At 44.3% G+C, this 12,357-nt stretch overlaps 1 non-coding gene across 1 annotated transcript; it reads right to left on the reverse strand.

Moving 5' to 3' along the window:
- On the reverse strand, positions 1 to 76 carry trnak-cuu (transfer RNA lysine (anticodon CUU)). The gene has a single exon. It is a non-coding gene; the product is annotated as a tRNA-Lys (tRNA).
- Between the last annotated feature and the right edge of the window lie 12,281 nt (positions 77 to 12,357).

The following is a 12,357-nucleotide window of genomic DNA, read 5'->3' on the forward strand; positions in this document are numbered from 1 at the left end:
CGAAGAACATGGGGCTCAAACCCACGACCCTGAGATTAAGAGTCTCATGCTTTACCGACTGAGCTAGCCGGGCTTCTCAACATCTACCCTGTCAATCCCCTTCAGAATATTGTCCGTTTCAACGAGATCACCTCCCATTCTTCGAAACTCCAGAGAGTATCGGCATATTCTACACAATCTCTCATCATAGGACAGCCCTCTCATCCCAGGAATCAATCTGTTGAACCTCTGTTGCACCATCTCCAAGGCAAGTATATCTTTCCTTAGATAAGTACTATGGGCGAATATCCTTTTTTTGTGCTGATTCTACGGTTGTATAAAAAGTTATTAAAATTCAACAGTCGCTGGGCAAACATATTTGTATTTCCTTCAGTGTGCAATACATGTCGGTGCATTAATGCTGATTGAAACAATTATTCAGTATTTCACCGACTTGAATTATTTTTAATCAACTTGCTCTGTAACAATGCTAACCCTGACCGAAAATCAAACACTGACCACAGCAATGAGAACACCAAACCCTAACCACTAGACTGCCAGGGAGCACTGTTTGCAGTTGCCCCATAGTACCGAATATATAGCCCACAGTACAAGAGTAAGGAAGTCTTGCTACAATTGTACAGGGCCCTGGTGAGACCACACCTGGAGTACTGCACAGAGTTTTGGTCTCCTTATCTGAGGAAGGACACACTTGCCGGGGAGGTGGTACAACAGAGGTTCACCAGATTGATTCCTGGGATGAGAGGACTGTATTAAGTTGAGAGATTGTGTAGAATGGGCCGATACTCTCCGGAGTTTAGAAGAATGAGAGGTGATCTCATTGAAACACACAATATTCTGAAGGGGATTGACAGGGTAGATGCTGAGAGGTTGCTTCCCCCGGGCTGGAGTATCTAGAACCTGGGGGCACAGTCTCAGGTTAAGGGGTCGGCCATTTAAGACAGAGATGAGGAGGAATTTCTTCACTCAGGGGGTTATGAATCTGTGGAATTCTCTGCCCCACAGGCCTGTGGATGCTGAGTCTCTGAATATATTCAAGGCTGCGTTCGATAGATTTTTGGAGTCTCAGGGAATCAAGGGATCGGGAGATCGAGCGGGAAAGTGGAGTTGAGATCGACGATCAGTCATGATCACATTGAATGGTGGAGCAGGCTTGAGGGGCCGTATGGCCTACTACTGCTCCGATTTCTTATGTTGTTATCAGTGCTGACTCTGTGAAAGAAGGTTCCAATTAGTCCCATTCCCCAGCACCCTGCAAATGTTTATTTTTCAACTATCTTTCCCTTTGGAAAGTTAATATTAAATCTGCTTCCAAAACCCTGTCAGGCAGAAAATTATTCACATTAATTTTATACAGCCCCATTTTAGACATTACTTTCCCTGCTTTGCATGTCATGCGTGGGCAAATGCACGGCAGATGAAGTATGATGTGGATAAATGTGAGGTTATCCACTTTGGTGGTAAAAACAGAGAGACAGACTATTATCTGAATGGTGACAGATTAGGAAAAGGGGGGGTGCAATGAGACCTGGGTGTCATGGTACATCAGTCATTGAAGGTTGGCATGCAGGTACAGCAGGCGGTTAAGAAAGCAAATGGCCTGTTGGCCTTCATAGCGAGGGGATTTAAGTACAGGGGCAGGGAGGTGTTACTACAGATGTACAGGGCCTTGGTGAGGCCGAACCTGGAGTATTGTGTACAGTTTTGGTCTCCTAACTTGAGGAAGGACATTCTTGCTATTGAGGGAGTACAGTGAAGGTTCACCAGACTGATTCCCGGGATGGCGGGACTGACATATCAAGAAAGACTGGATCAACTGGATTGTATTCACTGGAGTTCAGAAGAATGAGAGGGGATCTCAGAAACATTTAAAATCCTGACGGGGTTCGAGAGGTTAGATGCAGAAGAATGTTTCCAATGTTGAGGAACTCCAGAACGAGGGGTCACAGTCTAAGGATAAGGGGTAAGCCATTTCGGACCGAGATGAGGAGAAACTTCTTCACCCAGACAGTGGTGAACCTGTGAAATTCTCTACCACAGAAAGTTGTTGAGGCCAATTCACTAAATATATTCAAAAACGAGTTTGATGTAGTCCATACTACTAGGGGGATCAAGGGGTATGGCGAGAAAGCAGAAATGGGGTACTGAAGTTGCATGTTCAGTCATGAACTCATTGAATGGCGGTGCAGGTTCAAAGGGCCGAATGGCCTACTCCTGCACCTATTTTCTATGTTTCTATTTTTCTGTGAATTATTATCTTGTCTCATTTTACACACTGCATTTTAGGACATTGCTTTAAAATGTTTGGTGCCTGCGACACCAGATATTGTTAGATTTAGTCACACACCATCCTGACTTGGAAATATATCGGTCGTTCCTTCATCGTCACTGGGTTAAAAGTCTCGAACTCCCTCCCTAACAGCTCTGTGGGAGCATCTTCTCCACACGGACTGCAGCGGTTCAAGATGGTGGCTCACCACCACCTTCTCAAGGGCAATTAGGGTTCGACAATAAATTCTGGCCTTGCCAGTGACACCCAGATCCTGTGAACTAATATAATGAAACACTATTTTAGGAGTCTGGTTCAAAATATTCTTTGCTGACGACACCAGGAATCTGGGGCAACTTTTGTCAAATTGGGCTCAAAGCTGGAGCGGTAATTCCTACCGTGCACAGAAAATAGAATCAGTATTAAAGATAAAATCACATGGTGCTCATTTTCAGAATCAACGCAGTAAGATTTGAAATAAAGTGAAAGAATTTCATAGTGAAAGGATTTGGAAATTAAATGTGACTTGTATTTCGCTCTTTAATTCAACTTTGTGGCGTCTGTCTGCCATTCATGTCTCTGTTGAATAAGGAAGGAGGGGTTTGACATTGACCAGACTGCACTCTTCCTGATATTTGTGGGCTCATCGTTTATAATGAGATGTTTCTTAACTATTGGTCAGTGCCCACTTTAGCTCAGCCGTTGATTCGGAGTACCAACTTTGTGAAAAGTTTGAATTTGTCTTAATGCACTTGCTGCCTGGTGTTTTTGTTGTCATTTTCAATCCCCTTCTTTCGCACTGACGCAAATTGTAACCGTGTTTTTTAATTAGCAGTGCGAGATTTTTGCACGGCATATTTAAATGCTTCACAAAAACTTTCCAATCACTTCAGTTACCAGGGTTCGATTCCCAGTTAGGGAAGTAATTTTGCTACCACTAAGTGAAGTAATTTAATTAAATTACACAGATGACCCAAAGCACTTCAGAGTGGTGTCAAAACAAATGCGTTGATAATTAGAAATAAGGAATGTCAGAAGTTGGACTTGAGTTTCGGGGATGGAGTATAAATAACCCTCTGTGCACTGGAACTGGGAAGGGTGAATAATGAATGAGTTGTTTCCGGGTTTGAAATGCGGCTTAGATCTGCTGGTATTAACCGATAGCATTGTTGAGCAGAATGAAAGAAATGCTAACATGATCACTGAGGGACAGTCGATACTTCAACAACTTCATTTTAATAATTTGTGAAACTTTAATCATTGAGGAAGTTTTATTCCCTTTCTGATTTTACACACTCTGTATTTTAGGAGACTGGTTTTAAATGTTCATTGCTCATCATGGAATCAGAGAAGTTTACAGGACGGAAGGAGGGAATGAACAATTAAAATCAGTTTTTGTTACAAAAATAACATTTTCATTTGGTTTTCAAACCAGGGATTTTTCGCGGGTGAGGCGAACATGATAACCGCTACACTACGGAAACTGCTGCTTAGTGCAGTACCCAGAGAGAAGTGTTCAGCGACAAGTTGAAATGCTGAATCCGTTTCTGCAAAAAATTCCTTTCACAAACATTTCTCTGACCGAAACTGCACAAAACAAAAATGTTCCTTTCAAATGTGCCAATTATTTTCGTTATGCTTTTATTTTGCTTTCATGGGATAAAATAATTAATGATTCGATAATCTTCTTTTACACAATGAAAGAAATGCTAACTGAGAGAAAGTCAATCCGTCAATAATTTGTTCTGTGCTCTGCATGTTTGTAATGTCGCCAAGTTTGTTGATGATACAAAGATAGGTGGGAAAGCAAGTTGTGAGGAGGACGCAAACAATCTGCAAAGCGATATTGATAGGCTCAGTGGGTGGGCAGAAATTTGTCAGATGGAGTATAATGTGGGAAATATGAGGTTATCCACTGTGGTAGCAATAATAAAAAAGCAAATAATTATTTAAATGGGGAGAGATTACGAAATGCTGCGGTGCAGAGGGACCTGGGGGTCCTTGTACATGAAACACAAAAGGTTAGTATGCAGGTACAGCAAGTAATTAGAAAGGCAAATGGAATGTTAGTCTTAATTACAAGGGGGATGGAGTATAAAAGCAGGGAAATCCTGCTGCAACTGTACAATTGTGAGACCACCAAGTGCAGAAACTCGAAAGGAATATAAGAAGTGCAGGGGTGCAATTAAAAAATATATCAGGAAAGCAAAGAGAGAGCATGAAAAAATGTTGACAAGTAAAATCAGGAAAAACACAAACACAAAGACATTAAGTGTAAGAGGATAACTCGGGATAGATTGGAGCCTATTAGAGACCACAAAGGAAATCTGTGTGTGGAGGCAGAAGACGTGGCTATGATTCTTAATCGATACTTTGCCTCTTTTTCACAAAAGAGAGGGGCTGTTGATGTAGCACTTCAAAGACCGGACCTTGTCCGGGTGAAATGTGCCCGCACTGTCTCAGTTGCTTTTCTACCGAGAGCACCTCTGGTTCTTCTAATGAGTCGAGTCGAGTCGGTCTTAATTCAACATCAGCTCTTTATTTCTCCAGCATATGCACGATGTTTTATAAATATATTAAGAGCAAGAGGATAACTAAAGAAAGGGTGGGTCTATTAGATACCATGAGGGTAATCGGTGTGTGGAGGCGGAAGATGTGGAGATGGTTCTTAATGAATACTTTGCGTCTGTTTTCACAAAAGAGAGGGGCGATGCAGACACTACTATCGAGGAGAAGAAGTGTGAAATATTAGATGAAATAAACATAGTGAGAGATGAGGTATTAAGGGGTTTAGCAGCTTTGAAAGTGGATATCCCCAGGCCCAGATGAAATGCATCCCAGGCTGTTAAGTGAAGCAAAAGAGGAAATAGCAGAGGCTTTGACCATCATTTTCCAATCTTCTCTGGCTTCAGGTGTGGTGCCAGAGGACTGGAGGGCTGCTAACGTTGTACCTTTGTTTAAGAAGGAAGAAAGGGATGGACCGAGTAATTACAGGCCAGTCAGCCTAACCTCGGTGGTGGGTAAATTATTGGAAAAAACCTAAAGGACAGGATAAATCTTCACTTAGAAAGACACGGATTAATCAACGACAGTCAGCACAGATTTGTTAAGGGAAGGTCGTGTCTGACTAACTTGATTGAATTTTTTGGGAAGGTAACCAGGAGGGTCGATGAAGGCAAAGCATATGATGTAGTGTATATGGATTGTAGCAAAGCTTTTGATAAGGTCCCACATGGCAGACTGGTCACAAAAGTAGAAGCCCATGGAATCCAGGGCAAAGTGGCAAGTTGGATCCAAAACTGGCTCGTAGGCAGGAAGCAAAGGGTAATGGTTGATGGGTGTTTTTGCGACTGGAAAGATGTTTCCAGTGGGGTTCCGCAGGGCTCAGTACTCGGACCCTTGCTTTTTGTGATTTACATCAATGAATATAGGGGTTATGATTAAGAAGTTTGCAGTTGATACTAAAATCTGCGGTGTGGTTGATAATGAAGAAGAAAGCTGCGGAATGCAGGAGGAAATCAAGCAACTGGTCAGGTGGGCAAAACAGTGGCAAATGGAGTTTAATCCGGAGAAGTGTGAGGTCATGCATTTTGGGAGGGCTAACAAGGAAAGGGAATAGACATTAAATGGTAGGACACTGAGAAGTGTAGAGGAACAAAGGGACATAAGATTATGAGAACATGAGAAATAGGAGCAGGCCATACGGCCCCTCGAGCTGCTTCGCCATTTAATATGATCATGGCTGCTCCGATCAGGGACTGGGTCCACTTACCTGCCCGCTCCACATAACCCATTATTCCCTTATCGTTTAAGAAATTGTCTATATCTGTCTTAAATTTATTCAACGACCCAGCTTCCACAGCTCTCTGGGGCAACCCTCTGAGAGAAGAAATTTCTCCTCATCTCACTTTTCAATGGGCGGCCCCTTATTCTAAGATTATGCCTCCTAGTTCTAGTCTCCCCGATCAGTGGAAACATCCTCTCTGCATCCATCTTGTCAAGCACCCTCATAATCTTATACGTTTCGATAAGGTCACCTCTCATTCTTCTGAATTCCAATGAGTAGAGGCCCAACCTACTCAACCTTTCCTCATAAGTCAACCCCCTCATCTCCGGAATCAACCTAGGGAACCTTATCTGAACTGCCTCCAAAGCAAGTATATCCTTTCGTAAATATGGAAACCAAAACTGCACGCAGTATTCCAGGTGTAGCCACACCAATACCCTGTATAACTGCAGCAAGACTTCCCTGCTTTTATCCTCCATCCCCTTTGCAATAAAGGCCATGATTCCATTGGCTTTCCTGATCAATAAATTTAATTTAAGACGAGATAATCAGTTTCTTAACTGATAAGGAAATAAGGGGTAATGGGGAGCGGGCAGAGAATGGACCTGAGCCCATGTTCGGATCAGCCATGTTCGTATTAAATGGAGGAGCAGGCTCGAAGGGCTGTATAGCCTACTCCTGCTCCTATTTCTCATGTTATGTTCTTATCACTTGCTGTACCTGCATACTAACCTTTTGTGTTTCATGCAAAATTACCCCAGGTCCCACTGTACTGCAGCACTTTGCAATCTTTCTCCACTTAAATAATAACTTGCTCTATGATTTTTTCTGCCAATGTTCATAACCTCACACTTTCCAACATTATAATACATCTGCCAAATTTTTGCCCACTCACTTAGCCTGCTTATGTCCTTTTGCAGATTTTTTGTATCCTCTTCACACATTGCTTTTCCTCTCATCTTTGTCTCATCAGCATACTTGGCTATATTACACTCGATCCCTTTTCCCAAGTCATTAATATAGATTGTAAATAGTTGGGGCCCCAGCATCTATCCCTGCGGCATCCAACTAATTACTGATTGCCAAACCGAGAATAAACCATTTATCCCGACTCTCTGTATTCTGTTCGTTAGCCAATCCTCTATCCATGCTAATATATTACCCCCAACCCCGTGAACTTTGATCTTGTGCAGTAACCTTTTATGTGGCACCTTGTCAAAATGCCTTCGAGAAGTCAAAATACATCACATCCACGGGTTCCCCTTTATCCACCCTGTTCATTACATCCTCAAAGAATTCCAGCAAATTTGTCAAACATGACTTCCCCTTCATAAATCCCTGCTGACTCTGTCTGATTGAATTATTTTTTCCAACTGTCCTGCTACTGCTTCTTTAATAATGGACTCCAACATTTTCCCAACCACAGATGTTAGACTAACTGGTCTATACTTTCCTGCTTTTTGTCTGCCTCCTTTTTTCAATAAGGGCGTTATATTTGCAGTTTTCCAATCAGCTGGGTCCTCACAGAATCCAGGGAGTGCATGTCCACAGATCCCTGAAAGCAGCAGGCCAGGTAGATAAGGTGTTTAAGAAGGAATATGGAATGCTTGCCTTTATTTGCCGAGGCATAGATTACAAGAGATGGGGTGGGGATTTATACTTGTACTGTATAAAACACTGGTTAGGCCACAGCTGGAGTACTGCGTGCAGTTCTGGTCGCCGTATTACAGGAAGTACGTGATTGCACTGAAGAGGGTGCAGAGGAGATTTACGAGGATGTTGCCGGGAGTGGAGAATCTTATCGATGAGGACAGATTAAATAGGCTGAGTTTGTTTTCCCTGGAACAGAGGAGGCTGAGGAGAGGCCTCACTGAGGTGTATAAAATTATGAGCGGCCTAGATATAGTGGATAGAAAGGGCCTATTTCCCTTAGCAGAGGGGTCAACAACCAGGAGGATAAATTTAAAGTAATTGGTAGAAAGTTTAGAGAAAACATTTCTTCACGCAGAGGGTGGTGGGGGTCTGGAACTCACTGCCTGAAAGAGTGGTAGAGGCAGAAACCCTCACCACATTTAAAAAGTGCTTGGATGTGCACCTGAAGTGCCGTAACCGGCAGGGTTATGGACCGAGAGCTAGAAAGTGAGATTAGGCTGGATAGCCTCTTATTGGCCGGCGCGGACACGATTCGCCGAAATGGCCTCCTTCCGTGCTGTAAACTTCTATGATTCTATGAACTCCTACGCAAAGAGTTGAGGTTCGTGAGGGGTGATTTGGGTACATCTTTTCTCACTGGCAACACTTCAAAGGAACTCCATGGCTGCAAAGCGCTTTTGGGCGTCATGAGTTCCTGACAGGCACTGCAGAAATGCAAGTCCTTTTTGCAAAAGTTTGACGCAAATTAAAAATTTGCGACAAATTGAGGGCTCGTGCGGGATTTGAACTGAGAAACTCTCGCAAATTTTAAGTAACAACCCCAAAACTACAATCATACTCCAAAACCAACGAGCCAACTGCTTTGCAAATGTGGAGATAAGGTGTAACCATTATTGAAGCATTTCTAGTGTGTTTTGCTATTCTTGATCGGAGGAGCACATGAGACGGAATCAGTGACTTTGCCTTTTCGACATGTCTTCTGAAGCGCCGCAGGGTCCCACTCCTGCAGTCAATGAGCTGTTGGGACGTTAATGTATCCATCATCATCATCATCATAGGCGTCCCTCGAAACGAGGATGACTTGCTTCCACACCGAAAAAGGATGAGTTCACAGGTGTTTCAATGAAGGAACCGGACGACATCCCAAAGGGTGGAAGATGCCTGTGCGTGGATTTTTTTGATGTGTGGTAGCCGTTGCAACCCAGCCATCACACGGGCTTGACAGAGCGAGGTCTTGGTCCAGTGGCAAGGGTTAACCAAGAGGACTGGAGACCAGCTCTGCTGCACGGACCGAGTGCACACACATATCACAGTGTGGGCTGGCCCGTGCTGCCCCTGGGCTCCTGGCTCCAAACTCATGCCTCCCCTGGGCCCTGATCACATCCCTCTACAGTCTCTCGCCGCTCCTTCGCCCCGATCTCGCCGCTCCTGCTGTGTCTGCCCACGTTCCAATCACCGACCTGGACCTTGATGACATCACTCTTCGCCTCCGCCGCCCTCCTGCACCAGCTCGCGCTGCTCCCTGGAGTAGTCTCCCGGGACCTCCAAGCTGCTGCCAGGGCCGCTCGCCGTTCCTTTTATGGCCCCGACCTGCCGCTGGTGTTCTCCCGTTAGTGTATCCAGGCTGTGGGTGGCCACCCCGAGCGCAGCAGAGGGGTTTCTGCATTAGTTCTGGATGGGGACAGTCTCTTTCCCCTTCTCTCTTCCTCTTGTCTCTATCCCTGTGCTTTTATTTCTATATTTCTTCCCCCTGTCTCAGTTTCTAGTGTTTAAAAGGGAACAAAAGATGAAATGGGTGTCTCTGTGGAACAACTTCTCTCACTCAAAGTTAGACGCACTACTGTTGCACCATGAGGTCTAGGCAGCTAGCCACTGATATTCCGGTTCATATATAAATATATATAAATATATCTATATGTATCATAACTGTTCCCTGGTGGTCGAGGGGTTAAGATCCGGTGAACTAATCTGGTTTCAATCCTCGAGCAGTTCATTGCATTAAAATAATTGAGGACTGTGAGACGATTAATAAATACTGTAATCACCATGAATACCAATACTTTCTGTGATAGACCGAGCTTACAGACTATCTGGCTTCTCCTGCCCTTTGCCGGGCACGTGTTCCGGGTTTAATTTTGTCAACTGGGCGAGTTCGCTGATCGCGGGGAGACGGTAGGAGCCTCTGTGGCCCCACTGTGAGGAATGGGTGATCCGTGACATTTCTGTAAAGGGCAGCGGAGGAGAAGGATTGAGAACTTTCAGTGTGGGACAGAAGTTGTTTCAGGTGAGCAAACACATTCCCGATCAGCACAGAGGGAGCTCACTGGTCAGCTCCCCTTTGTTGGGGCTGCTGTGCCAGAGGTTTCTGCAGTACAGCGGTTATCACGTTTTCTTTACATGTGACAGGTCCCTGGTTCAATCCTGGCCACGAACTTTATGTTTAATCATGCGAAAGAGGAACAATCAGAGGCGAGTTTATTCTCCTGGCAAATGTTGCCTCACCTGCTGAGATTTCCAGCATTTGCTGTTTTTATTTTCTATTTATTCTCCTGGCAAAAGGGCTCCCTTATTCCTTAATTGCTATTTATTTCACTTCAATAAAGAGATAACATTCAGTGAGAGAAAACGGATCCACCGGGGATCTTTCGCATGTGAGGACAACGTGATATCCGCTACACTGCAACCAATCAAAGGGCAAGAAAAAACTGAATATAAAGGGTGAACTCAAAAATATCAGGGGCAGTGCAGTCTGGTCAACGTCAGACCCTACTTTCTTATTCAGCAGTGGCATGAACGGGAGTCAGATGCCACAAAGTTAAATTAAAGACATAAATACAAGTAACACTTCCAAATCTTTTCACTGTAAAATTCTTTCACTTTAATTGAAATCCTACTGCATTGAATCTGAAAATGAGCACCATGGGATTTTATCCTCACTGCTGATTCTATTTTCTGTGCACGGTGGGAATAACCGGTGCTGTTAAATTTGACAAAAGTTGCCCCAGATTCCCGGTGTTATCGGCAATGAAGGTTTTGAACCAGACTCCTAAAATACAGTGTGTAAAATGGGTTAATATGCATAAGAACATAAGAACATAAGAAATAGGAGCAGGAGTCGGCCATACGCCCCTCGAGCCTGCTCCGCCATTTAATACGATCATGGCCGATCCGATCATAGACTCGGGTCCACTTCCCTTCCCGCTCCCCAAAGCACAGGACAAATGATTGAAGTATCCGACTGTCCCTCAGTTAACATTTCTTTCATTGTGCAAAAGAAGGTGAGGGGTTAATTAAATATGCTTTCCCGTGAAAGCAACACAAATGTGTCAGAAAAAAACATGCAGTGACTGGCAGGTGAGCGCTGCTTCTGACACCAGGTGGGAATGGGCGGAGATTTTAAAGCCACTTGTATTGTGAAACCTTCATATAGACGACCATCCCATCCTCCCTGTGTAGACCTTGTGGCGCAATGGTAGCGTGTCTGACTACATATCAGAAGGTTGCATGTTCAAATCACGTCGAAGGCACTGTACTTTTGGAAATTGTTCTTCCAGAATTAATATTTTCTTTGCTGTTTGGCAATAACCAGACCCTTGCTCCAAGGTTTGTCTCACTGTTTCCCCGGTGTCAGGCAGAGTTACGCCTGCTGCCCTCATTTATTTCATGTGACAGGACACAACAGTTCAAAATCACCCTGCAGGTGGCCACACCCAGCACTGAATCGTCAGGATATCCGAGCGGTCTCAGGTGCTGTGTTCTGTTCGCAGTCTCCTCTGGAGGTGTGGATTTGAATCTGACATTTCTTACTTTTAATCATTAAGTGAAACTCATTGTTTGACACCACGACTAACTCCTAAAAACTGGGATTCAGCAGTTCACCTGCTCGCTTCACATTTCCGTCTGACCAGGTGCTGAAAGTGGAGATGTTTCCGCAGTGTAGCGGTTAACACGTTCACCTCACAAGTGAAAGCTCACTGGGCGGGAATATTTTCTGTAGCTTTCTCCTCATGCATGCTCAGGGGCGAGTTTGTTCTCCTGTGAAAGTTCATAAGATCATAAGCATGCAAGGATTAGGGGCCGGAGCAGGCCATTCGGCCCCTCAAGCCTAGTCCACTATTGAAGAAGATCCTGGCAGTTCCTCGACAGCAAGTTTAAACATCTGGTTATGTTCCTAACATCATTTGAACCGCAGTGTTTCCGTAGCATCGTTGTTATCACGTTCGCTTCACACGCGAAAGGATCCCGGGCGGAACGTGATTTTTGAGACTATTTTTGCTGTGAAATAAATTGAACAAAAGTCGCCCCAGATTCCTTGTCACATGAGCAATAAACATTTTAAACCAGCCTCCGAAATACAGAGTGTTATGTCTTGAATAAAGAATCTGACCAGATACCGCAAACTCAAAGTAAGGTGTGACCGTCGTCCTTTATTACAAGTCTCCAGTGTGCCTCTCCAACCTGTGAGGCCTCCTGATGGATTGTGGGATCCCTTGGGGCAGCAGTGGATGAGCCCTCTGATGGTTAAACAAGGTATTTACAGGTTTACATATGTAACAACACTACCCCCGGCACCGCTCCCCCCAGCCTCCTCAAAGTCAGCAGTGTAACTATTTACAATTTGAGTCAATCTGTGGCCTTCCTTTCCCTG

The sequence above is a fragment of the Pristiophorus japonicus genome, unplaced genomic scaffold, assembly GCF_044704955.1.
Source record: "Pristiophorus japonicus isolate sPriJap1 unplaced genomic scaffold, sPriJap1.hap1 HAP1_SCAFFOLD_528, whole genome shotgun sequence".
Classification (NCBI taxonomy): domain Eukaryota; kingdom Metazoa; phylum Chordata; class Chondrichthyes; family Pristiophoridae; genus Pristiophorus; species Pristiophorus japonicus.